This window comes from Lolium perenne, chromosome 5, assembly GCF_019359855.2.
Source record: "Lolium perenne isolate Kyuss_39 chromosome 5, Kyuss_2.0, whole genome shotgun sequence".
NCBI lineage: Eukaryota > Viridiplantae > Streptophyta > Magnoliopsida > Poales > Poaceae > Lolium > Lolium perenne.
Window position 1 is genome coordinate 264,511,068 of NC_067248.2, and position 17,497 is coordinate 264,528,564.

Here is a 17,497-nt window from a genome sequence, read left to right on the forward strand (position 1 = left end):
CGCTACAGCAGCGACGACGAGCCCGCCGGGAGCAGCGCTGACAGCGCTGACGACGGTGACAACGAGGGCAGTGACGGCCCGTAGAATAGGACCTCTAGAATAGGATCAAGAATGAGACGGGGCAATGTATCCCCTTAGTACTCCCTTTTGAGAGCAATCAGCTCTTCTATGTAAGAAATCTAGTTTATCAATGAAGAACTTTTCCTCAATTTGATTTTGCCGATTTCTTCAGAGTTTAATTGAGCCGATTCCCTCTTCTGCTGACCCCGCCGATCGTCCCTTAGCCAATGCCCAACGAGCTGATGACAACGCACCGGTATCTCAATGCCCCATCCCTTTGAGCTCTGGCTGACAACTAGGCAGATCGACGTTCTCACGAGAGCCCCAGGACCACTGCCGACACGACTTGCTCCTGAAGTCGATACCACTGGGTTTTCAGCCCGATGAAATCTCAATCGGTTTCTTAAGAACGGAAAATTCTACGCCAGCAGTTGCCCCCCCCCGAGCCTCTATCAAGGCGAGCATATCAGTGGACTAACCAAATGTGTCGCCGTCGGTTCCCAAGTCATGATGCGGAACCAGCCGATTTCAGCAAAATCGGCTCTTCAGAGCAGAGAACCTTCAGGGTGAGCTGCCCCCCGAGCTTCTTCAGTCCACTTTTCGCGCCTTGCAGGTCAGATCGGCTCCTTCCCTGTGGTGGATCTGATGCAACCCATCCTCGAAGTCATCAAGCCACTCAACTGAGGAGTTCTTCCATTAGAATCTCTCTTCGTGACTCCCTTCCTGCTCCATTGACCCTTTCCGCTCATAACAGCTGTACCTCTTGAGTCGATGGCCACGTATCTGCATCGGCTAAACTTTTTGTGTTTTTTTTTTATTTGGCCGATTTTTCCGAATCGGCCCCCAATATTCCACTGCACGCATGTCTGCACATGTTTATCTGCATATGTTCATCTGACTATATGCCCCCCGAGCCGAATCTGCCAAATGACTGCAGATATCGGCTTTCATGGTTAGTCAGGGCACTGCACTTGTACGTCGGCTTCGCAAAGATTCATGCTGACTTTCATCTGCCGACGTGGCCGCTGCCCAGTAGATCGTTGCTGACCACAAACAGAATATGTGCAGAAGATAATTTTAGCCGATTGCTGGAATCGGCCTCCACATTGCTTGTTCGATGAAGGTTTTGTAATGTTCCTCCATAAATTTTTTTTGGGGCCGATCACAAGGATCAGCCTCACCTGGTTCGCTCATTGTTTTAATCCTGCTACTCGGTTAGGCTGGATAAAACCAACCCAACCTCTGACTTGATGCGCCTGCTGTCATCCACCTTTAGTTCATCGTATAATCGTGGAGCACTAAGCTCTGTCGGCAAGACAAGCACCATGTTTGTGCCAGCCGATGTTTCATCATCGGCTTTCTTTTGCTTGGGACGCCACTCCATTCTCCGTGGACGACCCTCCTCATCCAGGGCTCGCTGAATCTTTGCAGCCAGATCAGGCCGTACCTTCCTTAGCGTATGCAGGTATAACCTTTCGGCTTCCTCCAGGCCGCGCAACCGCTGAACCCTGCGTTTTTGTGAACGGCTGAGTCCGTCAGGGCACCACCTTGGACGGTGGTACCTGTCTTCTTCTAGTCCCTCGTCTTCGGAATCCTCGAGATCTGCCCAACGAAGTGACTCAGCGCGTTTGCTTGGTGGTGGGAGAGGCCCTAAGCGCTCAAACACAGACACGTTGGCTGCCTCCTTCTTCTTCTTGTTGCATTCTGGGCAATTGCCGATTGTGGGCAATCGGCTCATTCCTGAATCCCAGCAGTGTCTGAAGAAAGGGCAGTCCCGAGTGTCCGGCGTTGTCATCTTGCTCCCTTGACTTGTCCGTGGCACGGCGCTCGTGCTCCTCCTCATCGCGATCCCGCCGACGATGTCTTCCGGCTTCTCTAGCCGCCCGATCTCCTTCATCATCATAGTTGGACCGTCGGCGTTGGTCATACTGACTCACATATTTGTTGAGGAGGTGATCAGAGAGAGGTCGTTGATATCTTATGTTCTTCACTTCTCCCTCTGTGACGTAGCGCTTGCCATCATGATGGAGCCGATCGCGTGGAGCGGCCTCCTCTGTGTCCTTGCTATGAGAGCAGCTGCCCTCATCTCCATCTTTGCCAGAGTGGTTCCCAAGTCCTACCATGTTGATGCTGAACGTGGGACCTGGCTGGCAACCCTCAGGGTAGATGACTTCTACCATGTTAACGGCGGGGAAGGGCTGGGTGTCTACCTTCATGGCGTACTGGTTGAAAATTAAACGCCCCTTCTCTATCGCCGCTTGGATGTGCTGACGCCACACCCTGCAGTCGTTGGTGGCATGGGAAAGCGAGTTGTGGAATTTGCAGTACGGCTTTCCGTTTAGCTCTTGCGCCGTGGGAAACTTGAGACCCTCAGGAATCGTCAACTGTTTCTCCTTGAGCAGGAGGTCGAAAATTTGTTCAGTCTTGGTCACGTCAAAATCAAATCCCCTGGGCGGCCCTGGTGGCTTTACCCATTTGCAGGACACGGGGGTTCCTCCCCGAGTCCACTCAGCCACTGCTACTTCTTGGTCTCCCGCAGCACTTCACCTTCCTCTCGTATCGACCATGACTATCGCACGCTTGAACTTGTCTTGGTACAGGTCCGGGTGGCGCTGTTCATATGCTGATAGTTTCGAACCATGTGCGCCACGAGGGATAATCTGCTTGGGAGGCCATGTCCTTGAGCTGTGTTGCAAGGCCAGCATCGCCAACTCGTTGCTTCCTTTTTAGTTATACGAACCGAATCACATCGGTTCCAAAGATTCCCGAAGCGCTGGATGTACTCGTCACCGTTTCTCCGCGCTTCGACGTAGTTGTGCTAGATCGGCAATGCTAGACTCGGAAGCTTCGAATGGTATTGCATATGGAACTGTTTCTTCCAATTGCTTCCAAGACTGGATGGAGTTTGTCGGCAAAGAGGTATACCATCCAAAAGCCGATCTGTGAGGGACGGTGAAACGAGCCACACGCGTAGCTGATCCGAGACTGACGCCGGTCCTTGGTGCGCCAAATAGCGGCCGATGGGCTCGATGGAGCTGGAGCCATCCGATCCACTGAATATGGAGAAGTCGGGAGCCGATATTTAGGTGGCAGCGGGATCATCTCGTACTCGTCTGGGTACGGCTTGGAATAGCCGATTGCCCTTCTTTCGGCACCATGCCGAATCGGTCTCTCGCATGGTATCGATCTGATCCGCCGTGCTGGCTGCAGGAGATGCGCTCTGAAGATTCGCCGGGGTGGCGTACTTAGCCAGCCATGTTTGCTTTTCCAGCTCTGAGCCAACTGCAGGAGCTGGGCTCGGGAGTTTCGTCGGGGTGGCGTACTTAGTTAGCCACGTCTGCTTCTCAAGCTCTGTTGCTGACGTTCCTCCTGTTTGCGCCGGAGTCCCCGACGTTGTGGCCTGGTTTGAGAGTGGCCATTGCCACAATCTGGCACATACGTGCACGCGTATCCTTGAGGGATCTCCTTAGGCGCCTTAGCCAAGAACTGGTAGTCACTAGGGTCACCACCGATCTTGTAGATGACGAATGCCGGTGTAGCCGGCACTTCAGCTGGTGCTGCCAACGCATATGGCAGCGGTGGACGGGACTGGAGTGGCAACTCTCCTTGATGCGTCCCGAGAGCTGGTCCTGACGGCGAGTACTGGTGGCTCATGATCTCTCGGATCACGCGCAGAGCGAGACGCTCCAACACGTTGACCAAGTTTTCGAGTGGCGGTGTAGCGAGTGAGCCACCAAGTAGTTGATCTCCTCGCCGTAGGCCCTGGTGCGTTCCTCCGACGGGGCAGAGAGATCTATCCCATCGAGTGCACCTTGTGGTGAGAATCCCTTCCATCTGATGCCATGGGTACGGGTTCTCTGAAAAGAGCCGATGAGGTCGGCTTCGAGGGTGACCTTGATCTCGTCGTATTTCTTCTTGAGCTCGGCAGGTAACTCCTCGTAGGTGACTGGCGTGCCGTCCGCCGCCATCTCAGATGTAGATGGCGATGTGGTTGATGTAGACGATTGTCCCACCGGGCGTGCGGAATGTGTTGATCGCCAAAACCCACCGGCGGGCAGCGGCCCTGTCAACACAGGTAGAGCCGGGAAGAGCCTAGAGCTGCGGCTGGCCGAGACCCCTCCGAGCGACGGCCCGCAATGCTCTTTCTCTCGGTCACACGCGGCGATGCGAAGTGCAAGGGCGTGCCACCTGACCTATACCTGGTCAGGAAGGTGATGGGGATGCCTCGCTTAGTTCCTGCATGGCATACACGTAAACATTAAATAAGAGCCTCGATCGGCTCTCAGGTTATCCTGTGAATCGGCTCAAAGAGCCGATCCACCCATGATTCGTACGGGGTGCACGAATACTTGGTGATCCTGCTTGATCAAGATAAAGCTAATGAGATTTACGACGATTTAGGGTTTTCACCGCATAATTGGATCATCCTACTCCAGGTTGGGCCTCGCGGCCACGCACGGTGCTCATAAGCCAATCCTAAACAAGGCCAAAAAACCAACATGGCGTTGATCCTCGGAACATCCTGTTTAGGACTTGCGAACGCCACCCTACGTGCCGCTGGATCCTCCCCCCCTTTGTAAGGCCTAACTATTGCAGATACTAAACTAATCCTTGCAAAGCAAGGAGCAATCGTAACGGATCAGATCTACTAAATAATGAACAAGCAGGGTGCCGCCCCCACACCTGAGATAGGTGTGAGGGCGGCTAGACATGCAAGGGTTGCACTACGTAAGCATGTTATACGGAGAACTATGCTAACCCTAACACATCTATGATAACTACGTTGCCCGCCATCAAAGACGCTTCAAGACGGCAACGCATGAACAACGTGGAGCTTGTGCTGCCTAGATCGCAAGATGCGATCTAGGCAGCATGTCGCTTACCTGATTGAAACCCTCGAGACGAAGGAGTTGGCGATGCGCCGAGATTGGTTTGTTTTGGGGTGAACGTTGTGTTGTTGTTTATTCCATAAACCCTAGATACATATTTATAGTCCAGGGGACTTTCTAACGTGGGAATATCCCACCGTGCACGATACAAACTCTAATCTTGATCTAAGATACAATCTATTATAATTAAAGATACACGGGCAACCTAGCCCAAATTCTCCGTGCAAGGCCGCTTCAGAAATCTTCCACGTGTAGTCTTCCAAGCCCATCTCTCTTACGGCCCACCTCTGGATTTGTCCAAAATCTGGTGATAACAACATCCCCTCACACGTGTTGAAACTCTCGACCTTTGTTTTTACTGTTCTGTTTTGGATGGGTTTTTTCATCCCGATGCTATCCAGGTCCTAGACGCCCCAGATACGGATGTCTACGATAAGGTGTTGGTGTCACATTAGAGAACATACGGTGACGAAATTGATTATAGGCATCATCTAGAAGAGGGAAGTAGTTAAGAGTAACAACATGAATAAGAACAAGCTCCGATTGAGGCCGTTTAGAAAGCATTGAAAATCTCTTTGGGATCTAAGATGAAATTACTTCACTTTCTCACGATCAATTTTAATGTACGCACACATGCCCTCACACGTGTTGAAACTCTCGACCCCCAAAATGACTAACCCAAAGTAACAAACAAGTATGCAAAAAACACAAGTTTTTTTTTTGTTTTTACTGTTCGGTTTTGCATGGGCTATTTCATCCCGATGCTATCCAGGTCCTAGACGCCCCAGATACGGATGTCTACGATAGGGTGTTGGTGTCACATTAGAGAAGATACGGTGACGAAATTGATTATAGGCATCATCTAGAAGAGGGAAGTAGTTAAGAGTAACAACATGAATAAGAACAAGCTCCGATTGAGGCCGTTTAGAAAGCATTGAAAATCTCTTTGGGATCTAAGATGAAATTACTTCACTTTCTCACGATCTATATAAATTTTAGTGTACGCACACATCCCCTCACACGTGTTGAAACTCTCGACCCCCAAAACGACTAACCCAAAGTAACAAACAAGTATGCAAAAAACACAAGTTTTTTTTGTTTTTACTGTTCGGTTTTGCATGGGTTTTTTCATCCCGATGCTATCCAGGTCCTAGACGCCCCAGATACGGATGTCTACGATAGGGTGTTGGTGTCACATTAGAGAAGATACGGTGACGAAATTGATTATAGGCATCATCTAGAAGAGGGAAGTAGTTAAGAGTAACAACATGAATAAGAACAAGCTCCGATTGAGGCCGTTTAGAAAGCATTGAAAATCTCTTTGGGATCTAAGATGAAATTACTTCACTTTCTCATGATCTATATAAATTTTAATGTACGCACACATCCCCTCACACGTGTTGAAACTCTCGACCTTTGTTTTTACTGTTCTGTTTTGGATGGGTTTTTTCATCCCGATGCTATCCAGGTCCTAGACGCCCCAGATACGGATGTCTACGATAAGGTGTTGGTGTCACATTAGAGAACATACGGTGACGAAATTGATTATAGGCATCATCTAGAAGAGGGAAGTAGTTAAGAGTAACAACATGAATAAGAACAAGCTCCGATTGAGGCCGTTTAGAAAGCATTGAAAATCTCTTTGGGATCTAAGATGAAATTACTTCACTTTCTCACGATCAATTTTAATGTACGCACACATGCCCTCACACGTGTTGAAACTCTCGACGCCCAAAATGACTAACCCAAAGTAACAAACAAGTATGCAAAAAACACAAGTTTTTTTTTTGTTTTTACTGTTCGGTTTTGCATGGGCTATTTCATCCCGATGCTATCCAGGTCCTAGACACCCCAGATACGGATGTCTACGATAGGGTGTTGGTGTCACATTAGAGAAGATACGGTGACGAAATTGATTATAGGCATCATCTAGAAGAGGGAAGTAGTTAAGAGTAACAACATGAATAAGAACAAGCTCCGATTGAGGCCGTTTAGAAAGCATTGAAAATCTCTTTGGGATCTAAGATGAAATTACTTCACTTTCTCACGATCTATATAAATTTTAGTGTACGCACACATCCCCTCACACGTGTTGAAACTCTCGACCCCCAAAACGACTAACCCAAAGTAACAAACAAGTATGCAAAAAACACAAGTTTTTTTTTGTTTTTACTGTTCGGTTTTGCATGGGTTTTTTCATCCCGATGCTATCCAGGTCCTAGACGCCCCAGATACGGATGTCTACGATAGGGTGTTGGTGTCACATTAGAGAAGATACGGTGACGAAATTGATTATAGGCATCATCTAGAAGAGGGAAGTAGTTAAGAGTAACAACATGAATAAGAACAAGCTCCGATTGAGGCCGTTTAGAAAGCATTGAAAATCTCTTTGGGATCTAAGATGAAATTACTTCACTTTCTCACGATCTATATAAATTTTAATGTACGCACACATCCCCTCACACGTGTTGTGTAAGCCCCAGGAGTAGGAAAAACCTAGAGCGCGCAAGTAAGAGGGGTTTCTGTGCATGAGGTCACTACAAAGGACCGTGAGGTCGCCTCGCATTCCCAAGCATATGGGTAGGCCAAGCAACAGCTCGACACGCCCATGCACACAACACCCACCTCAAAGGCTCACGATAGGCTTTCCAAGCCTGAGTGCTTCACCTTCCTGTGCACTTCACACATACACACACTGTGCACAGGATACAAGGGTAGAATACAGCTTGAATATCACAACATGACTATGTATGACACAAAAGATGGAAATAAGGTTCATATATATAGCAACGCTCTAATGAGCAAGATCCAAATGCCACTCAATAGGGAAACATATCCCAACAGTACATCATACATAAGATAGCCAAATAGTCTGGGTACAGACAAGAACCAAATGGGACTAAGAGTCCTGAAGATAATCAAGCGGTGTTCCCATAACCAACAAGCCACAGGCTGCTGCCTTAGGAACGATCCTGCTACGCAACGAAGTCGTCGTCCGTGAACTCGACAAAGTAGCCACCTACGTACTGCTCATCATCTATCGTACCTGTTTGTCGAAAAGCGGGTTCCGGAAAAAGAGGAAGAAAAACGAGGGTAAGTACCGTTGGCACGTACTTGCGAGACAAGACCAGCTATGCTTGCTGGTGGGCGGTGTAAACTTCGCCCGGCTATATGTGGAGTTTAGCGGCAGCAAAGCACTAACCAATAGAGACACGCTACAACATCCGTCTAATAGAGAAGGTGAGAGAGCGCATATTCTAGCAGTTCTATACTCTGCAATCAACAACCCAGCCAAAAGCGATCCCCCTTAGCCAAGAGGTACTAACAAGGCACTCACACAGTTGACAATTTTATATCCATTCCATTATAATAGGGCTAACTTACTACGCAAGTAATTAGCAAGTTATTAATGACAACTTTAGGTGTAAGTTGTTCTATGATCGAGTTAAACAGTTCCAAGTCGTCCATAACCGCGGACACGGCTTTCCGAAAAGATTTAACCCTGCAGGGGTGCACCAATGTTACCATACACGCATGCTCGAACCCGCATAGCAAGTGTGGAGTCTCACAACAAGACCGTTCCCAAATCAACAAGAATGCCTAGGGGGGCCACCCGACTAAGCTACCCGAAACGAAGTTCGGCCGTACTCCGATGCGGACTCAGGGTTTGCGACGGCGGCTAGGCGTGCGAACCACACGCTTTCGCTAAACGTCCCGCGGGGTACAATACAGGAATAAACACCCGAAGGCAACAGTAATAAACACCCGAAGGCAACAGTAGGTAAAGCATGGCATACATGGCATACATGGCATAGGCAAATAAAACCAAGGTTGTGGCCCCCTTTTCAACAGACTTGAGAAATGGTAATGGGTGATGGGGGGTCCCGATAAATCCTCCCACGAGTGGTTAGCGCGCTCAGTCTTAGAAACAGATAACAAGAACTCGGGTCCTAGGGGACATTAGCAAGTCAAAGTTCCGATGCTTTCGCAAAGGGGCTCACAGATGCCTCTGCATATTATATCCCTTTGCAATTTTAAGTTGTAGCAAAAGTTATCATCATCATTTTGAAAAGGTAGTACATGTGTCAACATCCCAACAAGATATCCCGAACATTTCGAGATATCAACAAAAATCCTAAACTCGCCTACGACTCGCAAAGCTGGCAAACAACAAACAATAGGTAGGGCGAGGAGGTGTATCTCGGACATATAGGTAACAAGTGGAATAGGACACGTGACACAACAGAATCGCAACATAAGGATAGCAAAAGATCAAAAGAGCATGTAAAATGTAAAATAGGTGAAGGGGTGGGCTCGCCTGTCAGATCAGAGGTAGAAGCACCGACACGATCCTCCAGAGGGAACTCGTACTCCTGCTCAAATCTTGCTGCGTCGGCGTCTACTCGAGAAGAAGCAAATAGCACATACAAGAAAGTATAGCACAAATCAATACAAGTAGATGCAATGCGCAATATGATGCATGATGACATGGCCAGATGATTTGTGCATGGCAAAATTAAGTGGGGTGCTCATAATTCTCATGGAATGATAATCACCCTCACATAACATTTAGTTGTAGTTGCAATTTCAATTATTTCTAACCAGGGATGATGCCAATGATGCATGGGAATGTCAGATTTGAATTCCTCTCGTTTTTCTGATGAGAATGGACATATCATATGTTGAATTTGGAAATGTAGTGTGAGAGATACGAATTATGCCATAATTAAACAATTTTAATCAGATTTTAATTATGTCCAATTTTTATTTATCCAAAACCCAAAACAAAGTTCATATTTGGAAAGAGCATGAAATGGTGATCAAATTGGATATATCATTTGTCAAATTTGAGTTTCGAAAGTGCAAAAATAAATAGATTGGAAATTAGCCAGATTTCAAAACATAAAAGGGATTTGAATCTGGCTTCAGATTTGGGCGGGAGATATTCATATTTGGAAAGAGCATGAAATGGTGATCAAATTGGATATATCATTTGTCAAATTTGAGTTTCGAAAGTGCAAAAATAAATAGATTGGAAATTAGGCAGATTTCAAAACATAAAAGGGATTTGAATCTGGCTTCAGATTTGGGCGGGAGATATTTTATACAGAGGTGGAGCTAGCCCTGGTCGCTGACCAGTGGGGTCCGCGGACACGTCAGCGTGCCTGCGTGTCAAGGCAAAAAAGGTTTGGCTGATCCTGCGCGAGCCAGGACTCGAACTAGGGCCGATTCAGTGTGGAGCAAGGAGCATAGCCACTGGGCTGCTCGATCGGATTTGATACGATACAGGCTTCAGACAACCTAAGCTGTGTAGCCGAAGTTAACTGAATTTTTGACAGTTGAAACTGAAGAAGTGACAGCTGCTGTGCTGCAGATGTGCTTCCTGCACGATTCTTAAAGCGGCCAAAACGAGGGATCTGGGTGGCCATTTGAGGAGCTCTCAACGAGTTGAGTAAGTAGGATGTTCCAAGATTTGAATGGAACTGGAATGGTTCAGTTTGGTGCGTCGTGTCGCCGGCGGTGAGCTTTGGAAAACGAGACCGTGTCACAGACGATGAACAGCGAAAACAGAAAACTGTTTTCTGGACCAAACTTTGAACAACGATGGCGTCGTCGATTCTGATCCGTTTTGGATGAAACCAAGCCTAAGAGAAAGAGGGTACTGCCGTGCTTCCAACGGTACCAAGAACACGTGCTGAAACAAACTGAGACGCCGGGGAGAATCGACGAAAGGGAGCACCGCGAAACAGAAAACTGTTTCCGTTTATATCTCCAGTAACTCGTTTGATCTCGGTTCTCGTCGATTTCTGCAACGTCTGAGCGATGCATGGTGTGCAGAGAAGAGATTAGGGGACGTGCTCACCCTGGGGTGGTCGAAGATGACTAGGAAGCAGCGGAGGAGCTTCCGGCGTCGAGGAAGAAGGGCGGCCGGGAGGTAGACGACGGTGGCGTGGGCGCGCTCGTGCAGCTGCGGCGGCGCTCGGCGTCGGGAAGGCGTCCAGGACGAAGAGGAGGACGACGCGGTTCCGTTCCCGCGGTCAGGTGGGGTCGACGACGTCCATGGCGACGGTGGCGGTCGACGGCGGTGACGGGTAAAACCCTCTCAACTGCTCACGGGAAAGGATGGAGATGGAGGGAGGCGGCGGCTTGGAGAGGAGGAGGTTGCAGCTAGGGTTCGAGTAGAGGGTGCTGTTGCTTTTAAGAGGAAGAGGAGGGCCGCGCGATGGAGCAGGTGGCGTCGTGGCTTTTCCAGGGGCGCCATTGCCCGATATGGTGGCCTTCTCCGACGTGGAAAGGTGATCGAGGACGAGGTCCTCGTACCTCTTCGGGCAGAGCTGGTCTTGGGCCACTTGGTGGGCTTCGGTTGGAGAAAGAGAGGGAGAGATGGCCGGGTGAGATGAGAGATGGGCTCCGGCTGGGTTGGGTAGCTTTAGGTTTGGGTTTTTGGGTTTAGTTAGCTAGGTTTTTCTCTGTTCTTTTAATTTTAAACCAAAACCAAATAATTGAGAAGAGGGAGAGGAAAGGTTTGAGGTATTTTGAATATTTGAAAACAGAGAAGGATATGAGATGTCTCAAGCTACATAACCATACATGGTTTGCTTGGGAAAAAGAAGAAAAGAAATCAAAGAGAGACATAGAGGTTGAAATAGGATTTCAACATTTTATGTGCAAAACTATTTTTGGCAAACCATGAAAATATATCCAACCATTTGAATAGGAGTACCTCCAACTCAATTAAGTTGGCTTTGCAAGATAGAAGAGGTAGGAGAGAGATTAAGGGTGCCACCAAATTTTAGAAAATTTGGCCATGACCTTTTTGTTTTAGGGTTTAAGAGATGGGGAAAAAGGTGTGAGCTTTTCTTGGAACATCACAAGAGGAGGGGATGAACCAAGAAGAAGGAGGGAACAACAAGCAACAAAGAAGAACCAAAGGCAAATGCAATTTAGTAAAACCAAAGTGGTGATATGCATGTATGCAACATGATGGCATGAACAAAATGCAAGAAAGATACAAAAGGTTCTAAGGTGTTACTCTTGGGATGTTACAAACGCCCCCCCTTGAAGGAATCGCGCCCCGAGATTCTCAGGAAGAAGAGAAAAAGGACGGGTACTCGGAGCGGAGTTGATCTTCCCGCTCCCAAGTTGCTTCTTTATCGGAATGATGCGACCACTGCACCTTGAGGAACTTGACAGAGTTGTTGCGAGTTCGACGTTCAGCTTCATCAAGAATCCGAACGGGATGCTCTTTGTAGGAGAGATCTTCTTGGAGGTCAATGGACTCGTGATCAACTGCACGGCCCGGATCTTTGAAGCACTTCTTGAGCTGTGACACGTGGAAGACATCGTGCACTTTGGAGAGCTTCTCAGGAAGTTCAAGGAGGTAAGCGACTTCACCACGCTTTGCTAGAACTTTGAAGGGACCAATGTATCTTGGCGCTAGCTTGCCTTTGATACCGAAGCGATGAGTGCCCCTCATAGGAGTAACACGAAGGTAGGCTTGATCACCAGGATGATATAACATATCACGGTGCCTGCTATCATAATAGCTTTTCTGCCGAGATTGTGCTATCTTCAGATTGTCACGAATGATTCGCACCTTTTCTTCAGCCTCGTTGATGACATCGGGGCCAAAGATTTGCCTTTCACCAGTTTCAGACCAGTTCAGAGGTGTTCTGCATTTGCGACCATAGAGAGCTTCAAAGGGGTGCCATGCCCAAACTGGCTTGATAGCTGTTGTTGTAAGAGAACTCAGCGAATGGAAGACATTCTTCCCATTTCATGCCGAAGGAGATAACACAGGCGCGGAGCATGTCCTCGAGAATCTGATTGACTCTTTCGACTTGCCCACTCGTTTGCGGATGGTAAGCTGTGCTGAAGAGCAGATTAGTTCCCATAGCTTTCTGAAAGCTTGCCCAAAACTTGGAAGTGAAGATGCTTCCGCGATCAGAGCTTATTTCCAAGGGAACACCATGAAGAGAAACAATCTTTGCAGTGTAGAGCTCAGCCAACTGACTAGCAGATATTGTTTCTTTGACAGGAAGGAAGTGAGCAACCTTAGAAAGACGGTCGATCACCACGAAGATAGCATCATTGCCTTTCCGAGACTTAGGAAAACCAGTTACAAAGTCCATCTCAATCTTATCCCATTTCCACTCAGGAATCTTCAGGGGTTGGAGGACACCGGCAGGTCTCTGATGTTCTGCTTTGACACGGCGACAGACATCACATTCTGAGACATAGCGAGCAACATCCCTTTTCATCCTAGTCCACCAATAGGTAGACTTGATATCGAGATACATCTTTGTGCTGCCAGGATGGATAGAAAGAGGAGTGTCGTGAGCTTCTTTGAGAATGAGGTTTCTCAGGTCTGGATCATTCGGAACAACAAAACGACCTTGGAAGAAGAGAGTTCCTTTATCATCGAGAGAGAAAGACTTGTACTTGGGCTTGTGCATATTCTCTTTGATATTCTTGCTGCAAATATCCCGCAACTGTCCTTTTCGGATCTTATCTTCAAGAGTTTGCGTGATCACCAAGTTTGCAAGGTAGCCTTGGGGAACAAGCTCAAGATTCAATTTCCTGAATTCTTCATAAAGAGCAGGTTGACTTTCTTGAATCATGAGGTTGTTGCAATAAGACTTGCGACTAAGGGCGTCAGCCATGACATTAGCTTTGCCTGGAGTGTAGCTGATAGACAGATCAAAGTCCTTGATGGTTTCCATCCATCTCGTTTGACGGAGGTTCAAGTTGGGTTGTGTGAAGATGTATTTGAGACTCTTGTGGTCGGTGAAGATCTCACATTTGTTGCCCAACAAGTATTGGCGCCATGTTATTAAAGCATGTAACACGGCAGCAAGCTCGAGATCATGTGTGGGATAGTTGAGTTCATGCTTTTTCAACTGACGAGAAGCATACGCCACAACTTGACGTTCTTGCATGAGGACAGCGCCTAGCCCATGAAGAGAGGCATCACAAAAGATCTGGAAAGGTTTAGAAGTATCTGGAAGAACAAGGATAGGTGTGGAAGTGAGCTTCTGCTTGAGGAGATCAAAGCTTTCTTGGCATTGAGGAGACCAAAGGAACTTCTTGTCTTTCTTCAGGAGATCGGTAAGAGGCTTGGCGATCTTGGAGAAATTCTCAACGAAGCGGCAGCAGTAACTTGCCAAACCGAGGAAACTTCTCACTTGCTTGACATTCTTCGGAGGAAGCCATTCAACGATCGCCTTGACGGTTTCAGGATTGACAGCAATGCCTTTTCCCGAAATGACATGGCCAAGATAGACGACTTGAGGAAGCCAAAATTCACACTTGGAGAACTTGGCATAGAGACGGTGTTCACGAAGCTTCATGAGGATGAGGCGAAGATGCTCTTCATGCTCCTCATTGGACTTGGAGTAGACAAGGATATCATCAAGATAGACTACCACAAACTTGTCGAGGTACTCCATGAAAATGTAGTTCATCAACCGAGAGAAAGTGGCAGGAGCATTAGTGAGGCCAAAGGACATGACGGTGTATTCGTAGAGACCATAACGAGTTTTGAAGGCTGTCTTGGGTACATCCTCCTTGCGGATTTTGATTTGGTGATAACCACTTCTCAAATCCATCTTAGAGAACACAGTTGCACCCGCAAGCTGATCAAAGAGCTCATTGATGCGAGAAAGAGGATATGTATTCTTGATCGTTTTCTCATTGAGAGGACGGTAGTCAACCACCAATCGATCAGTTTTATCCTTTTTCTTGACGAAGATGGTAGGACATCCCCATGGAGAAGTGCTTGGCTGAATGAAACCAAGTTTTTGCAACTCGTCAAGTTGCTTCTTGAGTTCAGCCAACTCATTGGGACCCATTTTGTATGGTCGCTTTGAGATAGGAGCTGTTCCAGGCTCTAGTTCAATGACGAACTCAACAACCCTGTCAGGTGGCATACCTGGAAGTTCTTCAGGAAAGACATCAGGAAAGTCGCAAGCCACCGGTATAGACTCAAGCTCCGGAAGAGAACTAGGATTCAAAGCAAAGAGCTGAACGGAAGGTGTCTGAGAAGGTGTATAGGTCAAGGATCCTGTCGAAGTAGGAAGAGAAACTGAATGCTCAGCGCAATCAATGACAGCTTTGTTGGCCTTCAACCAATCCATGCCAAGGATGACATTAATGCCAGAAGATCTAAGCTCGATGAGGGATGCAAGGAACACATGGTTTCCAATCTGAATTTGATTACCATGGCTTACGATAGTGGATAACATCTGCGCTCCAGGGGATTGAACCATAAGAGATTTAGGCATGAGCTCCATAGCAAAGTTATTGCTTTGAGCAAAACTATCAGACACAAAAGATAGAGAAGCTCCTGTATCGAACAGTACTTTTGCAGGAATAGAGTTAACAAGCAAAGTACCAAGCACGACGTCGGTAGCTTGTTCAGCTTGCTCGACGTTGATGTTGTTGACGCGAGCAGCCCTCGGACCTTGCCTGTTGTTGTTGTTGAAGGCACGGCCCGGAGCTGGTGCACGAACCATCGCATTTGTCGAGGTAGAGCGAGGTGGTGGTGGAGGAAGCTTCTGAGGGCAGAAGGTAGAGATGTGCCCAACCTGACCACACTTGTAGCATGTGGGGTCGGCACGTGGACCCATCGGCCTTGGTCCACCATATGCAGGCCTTGGCGGAGCTTGGTAGGTCCTCTGCTGAAGCTGTGGGGTGGGAGGGCGGGGAGCATACCCAGCGTGTGCTGCGCGGGGAGCATACCCAGCTTGTGTAGCTTGTCCTGGCGGTGCGGGATAAGGAACCCACAGCCTGCGCTTCTGAGGCGGCGCTGAAGAAGGAGCACCAACCTCTCGAGTATGCTTGCGTGACTCCTCGAACGCAAGCCTACCCGACTCTTCCTTGACAGCAGTGTTGACAAGCTTGTCGAAAGTTTCTGCCGCGACATGAGTGAGCGCGTACTTGAGTGCCGGCTTGAGGCCATTACGGAACCTCTTCTGCTTCTTGGCATCAGTGGACACTTCTTCACCACCATAGCGAGCTAGCTTGGAGAACTCGATGCTATACGCCATCACGTCTTTGTTGCCTTGAACAAGACTAAGGAATTTCTCCTTCATCCTGTCCATGAGCCCTTCAGGAATGTGGTGGCTCCTGAAAGCTTCCCGGAACTCTTCCCATGTGACATCAGGCGCATTGGCGGGACGCATCTCGAGAAAGTTCTCCCACCATGCGGCGGACCCTCCTGTCAGTAGGTGAGTCGCAAACCGCACCTTGTCTTCTGGGGCGACTCCCGCTGTGTTGAGCATGCGGTTGACATCGCGCACCCAATCATCTGCATCCAGCGGTTCAGGCGTAGAGTCGAACGATCGCGGGTTCAGCTGCAGGAAGTCCCGGATCATCACTCGGCCATTGCCTTGACGAGCTTGGTCGAAGTTGTGCTGGGTTTGCTGCATCTGACCCAACAGTTGAGTCATTTGCAACAGGGCTGGTCCCAGCAGAGGAGGTGGCGGAGGTCTAACCATCCTGTTGAGGAAAAACATAAGACGGTTGAAACAACAGATAAGAACAAAGCTTAGAACAAGGATTTAAGACCAGATAACTCATCGATCCATAGAATTCATCAAGGTACACCATACAAGGTTCAAGTACACATGAGATCCATACGACCGCAAACAAGGATAGAAAAACTAGAACATCCACTTGACACGCAGGACAGTGGAGTAAACGGTAGTTCCATGATGATAATGAAAAGGAAACAGGCTCCGGAACAAAGAAGTGGTCAAGATAGCATCGGATCAAAGGAGAATAACATGTTAGTATGAAAATACCAACATGTCAAAGGAATAGATTATATGTGGAGATTGACAAAAGATGATAACGAAGCAACCATAGTACAGAAAATTTTCAAAACATTTTTCCTTATGTCACTATGCTTTCCCACAAACACGTCCAAGCCTAGATGAAACAAGATAAGAATAGAGTAAAACCGTTGCACGTCCTTACCAGAGGGAGGGTGGGTGGGGTAAGAAATAAAAGCAGAATTCCTACTCTCGCGCACAATTTTTTTTTCTATGTAGCTAATAAAATATGAGTTTCTAGACACAACTTCGTCCGCTGCAAAGGGGCTCCTAAAGGCAGTCCTGCTCTGATACCAAGTCTGTAAGCCCCAGGAGTAGGAAAAACCTAGAGCGCGCAAGTAAGAGGGGTTTCTGTGCATGAGGTCACTACAAAGGACCGTGAGGTCGCCTCGCATTCCCAAGCATATGGGTAGGCCAAGCAACAGCTCGACACGCCCATGCACACAACACCCACCTCAAAGGCTCACGATAGGCTTTCCAAGCCTGAGTGCTTCACCTTCCTGTGCACTTCACACATACACACACTGTGCACAGGATACAAGGGTAGAATACAGCTTGAATATCACAACATGACTATGTATGACACAAAAGATGGAAATAAGGTTCATATATATAGCAACGCTCTAATGAGCAAGATCCAAATGACACTCAATAGGGAAACATATCCCAACAGTACATCATACATAAGATAGCCAAATAGTGCAGTGCAGAGAC

The 17,497-nt window shown here is 47.9% G+C and overlaps 1 long non-coding RNA gene across 1 annotated transcript; it reads right to left on the reverse strand.

The window, feature by feature from the left end:
* Window positions 1–7,675: 7,675 nt before the first annotated feature.
* Window positions 7,676–9,330, reverse strand: LOC127324216 (uncharacterized). Its single transcript, XR_011745829.1, has 2 exons — window positions 9,268–9,330; window positions 7,676–7,995 (listed from the first exon to the last, which is right to left on the reverse strand). It is a non-coding gene; the product is annotated as an uncharacterized lncRNA (long non-coding RNA).
* Window positions 9,331–17,497: the final 8,167 nt, after the last annotated feature.